General features: G+C 39.5%; 1 protein-coding gene across 1 annotated transcript in view; it reads left to right on the plus strand.

Moving 5' to 3' along the window:
- The window catches only part of cabp7b (calcium binding protein 7b), a 25,832-nt gene that overhangs the window by 7,151 nt on the left and 12,644 nt on the right, over positions 1–6,037 (plus strand). The window lies entirely within an intron of this gene.

Below are 6,037 nucleotides of genomic sequence, written 5' to 3' on the forward strand. Positions count from 1 at the left end.
TTAATGTAGCTTTCTGCGTGGTCAAAGATCTGGTCATTAATGTTGCAGCCAGACAGAAAACTTCACAATTTCAAATAACAACACTATCACAAGACGTTAATTATGAGACTGCATCCTTAATCTCCCCTTGTCTGCCGCTAGGCAACAGCCATATTTCATTCACATCATTATACTGAGCTTGGAAATGCTCAAACATTGAGCTAATAAATACTCAACCGGTGGCAAAAATATACTCTCACTGGTCACTTCATTAGGCACATCCTTCAACCAGTTTGATTTGAGCTTTGTGACGTGGTGTGTCAGCCAGCCGGAAGCATAAATGTGCTCATAAATGGTCATTAACAATACTCAGGTAAGCTGTGGCATTTAAATGATACTCAGATGGTACTAAAGGGCCCATGATGTGCCAAGAAACTATCCCCTACACCATTACACTACCACCAGCAGTTTAAATTATTAACAGAGGGCAGGATCCATACTGAATGTTGCAGACTCATCTGAGCAGGCGGTATTTTTCCAGACTTCTGCTGTCCAGTTTTGGTGAGCGTGTGTGAACTGTAGCCTCGGTTTCTTGTTCTTAGCTGACAGGACTGGTACCCGGTGTAGACTTCTGCTGCTGGAGCCAATCTTCTCCACAGTTCAGCACTCAGAGATGCTGTTCAGCACAGCAACTTACTGTTGCCTTCCTATCAGCTTGAAGCAATCTGGCCATTTTCCTCTCAACTCTGGGATAAACGAGGCATTTTAACTGAGAAATGCCACTCACTGGATATGCTCTCCTGGTTGTGTGGTGCAATGGTTTATACGGTTGCCTAACAAGCAAAAGATTCCCAGTTTAATTAGACGAGGAAATACAAATCCCTTTGGAGGAGCGTCAGGAAGAGTAAAGATCTGCCAAATCAAAACATCCGAAGCTACCCACTGTGGCTCTCTCCTGTGACTAAGGGAGCAGCTGAAAGTAGCTTTCTCCACAAACCCTAGAGATGGTTGTAGGGAGAAATCCTGGTTGCAGTTTCTGAAGCAACCATGCCACTTTTAAAGTCACTTCATTCACCTTTCTTCCTCGTTTTGTGGGCTCAGACTGAACTTCAGCAGGTTGCCTCTACGTAAATTGATCGAGTTGCTCTCAAGTGATAGACTGGTTTGCATTAGTCTAATCAGGTATTTGTACCTAATAAAGTGGCCAGTTAGCATAATAATTCTACGTTGTTGTTAATAGAATCCTACAGATCGAGTTAAAGGTCAACGTCAGTCTTAAATAAATTGAAATGGGAAATTTTGTCCTAATATGACCCAGCAATGCATCCATATCACTGGAGAAGAAGTTTGCATATTCTAAACAGTAAAGTTAATTCGTCTGTTTGTTAAAAACTCCACTTTCCTTTTGTCTTATTATGAAAAACATGAGAAAGTTAGTAATGACAATGTGTATAAAAACCTGAATATCATAAAACAGCATGGAAAAAGAAGAAAAACTAGATAAGAGCAGAAAATCAACACTTCCCTAACAAAAGACATCAGTCGAAGACAAATCTGTGCTGCCTATCTGATAAATTCAAAACAAAAGCTAATAAAGTTAAGCTGTAATTCTCAATAATTTTCCTGAAAGAAACCAGTCGCATGTTTTCAACTCAGCCCACAAAGAGCTGCAGGTAGTCATTTTAAGTACTTTTACACAGCAGGGACTCTTATACATGCCGGGCTCGTGCAGGGCATCATCACTGTGTTCAGTGATGGCATGTTTGTGTAAATGTAACAATACATGCAGGCTACAAATCTGCAGAAGCAAGTAAGTAGATTAAAATGTTGTAGTTTTAGAAGGTGATTTGTGTATTAATCCGTCTCACTGCTGTACACTATGGGGTTAGTGCATCTTTTTTGCCACATCACAATTGATCGTTATCATATTTTTGAAGCGCTCAGTTCGCACATCAGGACAGATAAGAACAGGGCTGTGAGGGTGTCACTCTGTACTCGTTGTGTCCCCTCGACACCTTCTACATGCATCCGCACTGCATGAACTCACATTTGTCTCGTTATTTTGCGATAAGCTGGGATGGAGCCAATTAAGGTGTGTAAAAATGAGTATTTAAACAGCTCTTTTGTTTGTGTGCTGGACAAGAGAGCAAAGTCTGGAGCTCCCCGAACAAATTAGTTCACTGTTTGTTCCCCTGCAAACCCTTAAATCCCAGTTAGGTGCCTGCTAATGTTGGGGGGGGGTTAGTCACCTGGAATCAGTTGGGGTTGTTTGATTCAATATAAACATGCTCTAAGCAGCTGTTATTGTTATTTAGTGATGTTAAAAGTCGCATTATTTTGACAGCATTTGTATTATGTGCCGACCTACTTTTGCTCTAATGCATTAGCAGAGCTCTCTCTGGATACTGATTAATATGACTCACATGTAGTATCAGAACGACGGATGTCACGGGTGTCATCATACTATTACTGACATATTCCCATGGGAAGGTGAATTATTTAATGAGTAGATGTGACTCATCTCTCCCACTGATTTCTTTCTTCTTCTTCTTTTTACCTTCTAAACTGTTTTCCACCAGAAGTCTTCTTTTAATAAGAAGACTGCGCTCCTCATTTGTTGACCAAAAGTTTACTTTTAAGTAGAGCATGTCAATTAGTGCCAGCGACTTTCTCTTGTCACCTCTGGACATGCAGTCTGAGGTTGCTGGAGAAAGGTGCCTAATTTAAGATTCCCATTTATTCTGGAAAAGAATCAAGTAACGCCTTTATTTTCATCCCTTTCATCCCAGCAACTGGCTGACACAAAAGGTCCTGTTTGATCCTGACTAACAGGGTGCAATTAGCAGGAAGGCCTGAGTCTCCTTTCTCCTATGCAAATGTAGCCTCTGAATGTGACTGGACACATGTACATATGCAATTCATCTGGTTTAGACTCACGTAAATTTGACATCTGATATGAGACCTGAGCGTGAGTCTGACACATGAAATGAGCTTTAATAATGTGGTGAGATGGAACATATTGTGAAGTATGAAGTCATGTTCAAGCAGTGACTTCGGGGCGGTGAAAAGAGGCTGTTGTTATTCTCTTCCGTTCACTTCCTGCGGAGCAAAGAGACTTCTTCATCTACCCCCTGCTGTAACAGCTCTATTATCGTATCGTTCAATGTCATGATCATTACTGAAGGTGAAGAGGGGTTGTTGTTTTTTACAGTAAACTGGACAATCACAGTAGGGCTTTCTCAGCGGTGGTAGTGCATGGTCGATACCTTTTCTCGAGGATAACACTGCTTGTGTTTGTTTCTTCTGAAGGCAGCAGTCGTTTCCTCTGAACTTCCAGCATTTACATTATCTCCTCCCATGCATGAGAAGCAATGTGAAAGAGGTATCTTTTAGCTACTCTCTGTCCTGTTATCTTTATTTTTCAATGGGACCTTTCATCAGCACTTATGGTGTGATGGGTTCACTCAGCTCAAGCACTTAGATGTGACTGAGAGCGCTGAGGGAAGGTTACAGTAACTATAAGCCATCCACACTGCTTGCAGACTAAAGAAGAATTAGCTGATAAAATATAAACAAGGAAATAAATGCACAAATCCCAGGCATCTCTTTCTCTTTGGAAATCTCGGCAGCAATGACACAGTGGAGGAGTTCCATGCTATCAGTATTATTTAGTAACAAACGGCTGAGCAATTCTGAGCTACAGAGCTCAAAGAGAGGCCGTCATCAATCAGTTGTTCTCATACAAATATTAGAGGAGGTTTGTTTTCTAGAAAGTGTTAATTTTAACACATGCTGTGCTATGATACACTAACAATAAGGATAATTTATGGTGAGTATTTTTTACTTCACATAGTTGCAGTCTCATTAATTATAGTTTAGCTATTAAACATGACAAAATAAAAGATTTACCTTGGAAATATAAAGATCATAAACAACCTCACATCCATAAAATTAGGGATGCTGTTTAACATGTAAATAAAAACAGATTTTGATGGCAGCAACATGTCTAAAAATATTTGGTTTGGGGGCAACAAAAGGCTGCACAAGCAAGCAGTACAAAACATAATCAGCTAGAGAAAATTTTGGCTACTAATTGTGGGTAATTTGCAACAGGTCAGTAACATGAGTTATTATAAGAAGAGCATCTTAGAGAGGCAGAGCTTCTCAGGTGTAAAGATGGACAGAGGTTCACTAATCTACAAAATACTGCATCTACAAATTGCTAACAAACTACTGATCAGTGTTCCTTGCTATAAAACTGCAAAGACTTGGAATACAATGTACAGTCATAATATCATCAAAAGATTTTGAGAATCTGGAGAAATCTCTGAATGCGAGGCTGAAACTCAGTGTGAGACACCTGTCATCTCTGGGCCTTCAGGTAGCACTGCATTAAAAAAAAAAAAAAAAAAGCTCAATCAGGCAAAGAAGGAAAAGAAAAAGCCAAGTGTGAAGCAGCAATGACAATCCAGAAAGGCCAGGCTTCTCTGGGCCAAAGCTCATTAAAAATCGACTGAGGAAAAGTGGCAAACTGTTCTGTTGTCAGAGAACTCATTTTTTAAATTCTTTATGGAAAATATGGAGTAAAAAGGAGAGGGACCATCTGGCTTGTTAACAGCACTCAGTAAAAAAGCCTGCATCTCTGATGGTATGCGGGTGCATTAGTGCATATGAAATTGGCACCTGAAATCTGCAACGAGATCAATGCTGAGAGGTATACACAGGTTTTACACCAACATATGCTCCCAAACAGAATAGTATTTTTCAGGGGATGACTATTTCAGCAGGATGATCCTAAATTGCATGCTGGATGGCTTCATAACGCAGGACACTGAAGTGGACAGCCTGCAGTCCAGACCTTTCAACAACTGAAAACATTTAGAACAACATGAAATGAAAAAGAAGATCCAGGACTGTTGAGCACCTAGAAACCCAAAAGTCCACCAGCTGGTCTCCTCAGTTCCCAGACATTTATGCACTGGTGTTAAACGGAGAGAGGATGCTACACAGTAGCAAACATCGCCCTGTCCCAACTTTTTTTTTTACATTGTTGCCATCAAATTCAAAATATGTGTTTTGCAAAGCACTTCATTCTGTTTATATTCACAGTTTTCATAGATAACCAAGATTTTTTGGAATTGTGTTTGCCTTTATACATTTGCAATTCTGCTATCTCTGTCTAATATCTCTTTTTATTTATTTATTTTCTTAATTGTTATGCAAAAAACTGTCATATTTGGTGATGTTTATCTCCTGCACGCTTTTAAACACATTAGGATTTAAGTAAAGGAACCTCAGTGAATTTTTTGACCCTGTCAGCAGCACTGAAAGTCTGCCAGTGGACTTCAGTAGGCATGGACCATTTTCAAATTTTTTTGTTTTGTTTATTTATTTATTTTTTTTGCTGCACCAGCGACCACCAAGAATATCTCTGTTAGGCGGTCATAAAGGTCAGCAGGATCTGTCGGCTTTCATGTTCATGTTTTAACTCTTTTGGAAGGTCAACAGACTTTTAAGCCCTGACCTCAGACCTGGCTGAAGTGACCGGTGTTGTAGACAAACCAGCTGAAGCTTACACAGGTTGTTATATTTAGGGAAAATTTGGAAGTTTTTGGTTAGATAAAAAAGAAGGTAGTGATTTAAGAAAGAAGACAAACATATCTGTTAAATTAATCAAAGGAACCCAGTATATTTAAATTGAGTTTTATATATATAGGACCATTTCTTACAGTTATCTCATCTCAAAAAACCTAAAAAACAGCAAACAATTTTTAAAAAAGAACCTGGACCCCATAACTGCAGATCAGGAACATGCTGATCTGCAGAAAGGACAAGGCACAAACTACAGGAAAGAGAGGACAAAAAGTTAATGACATGCAACAGTCATGCATGTCATTAAGGAAAGGGGCTCTGCAGGATGAGCTGGTAGCAGCAGGGATGGTTCGGGGTCATCTGATCCAGCTCATACTAGAAAGAAAGAAAGAAAGAAAGAAAGAAAGAAAGAAAGAAAGAAAGAAAGAAAGAAAGAAAGAAAGAAAGAAAGAAAGAAAGAAAGAAA

Source organism: Haplochromis burtoni, unplaced genomic scaffold (assembly GCF_018398535.1).
Source record: "Haplochromis burtoni strain Fernald_Lab_line unplaced genomic scaffold, NCSU_Asbu1 Contig_182, whole genome shotgun sequence".
NCBI lineage: Eukaryota > Metazoa > Chordata > Actinopteri > Cichliformes > Cichlidae > Haplochromis > Haplochromis burtoni.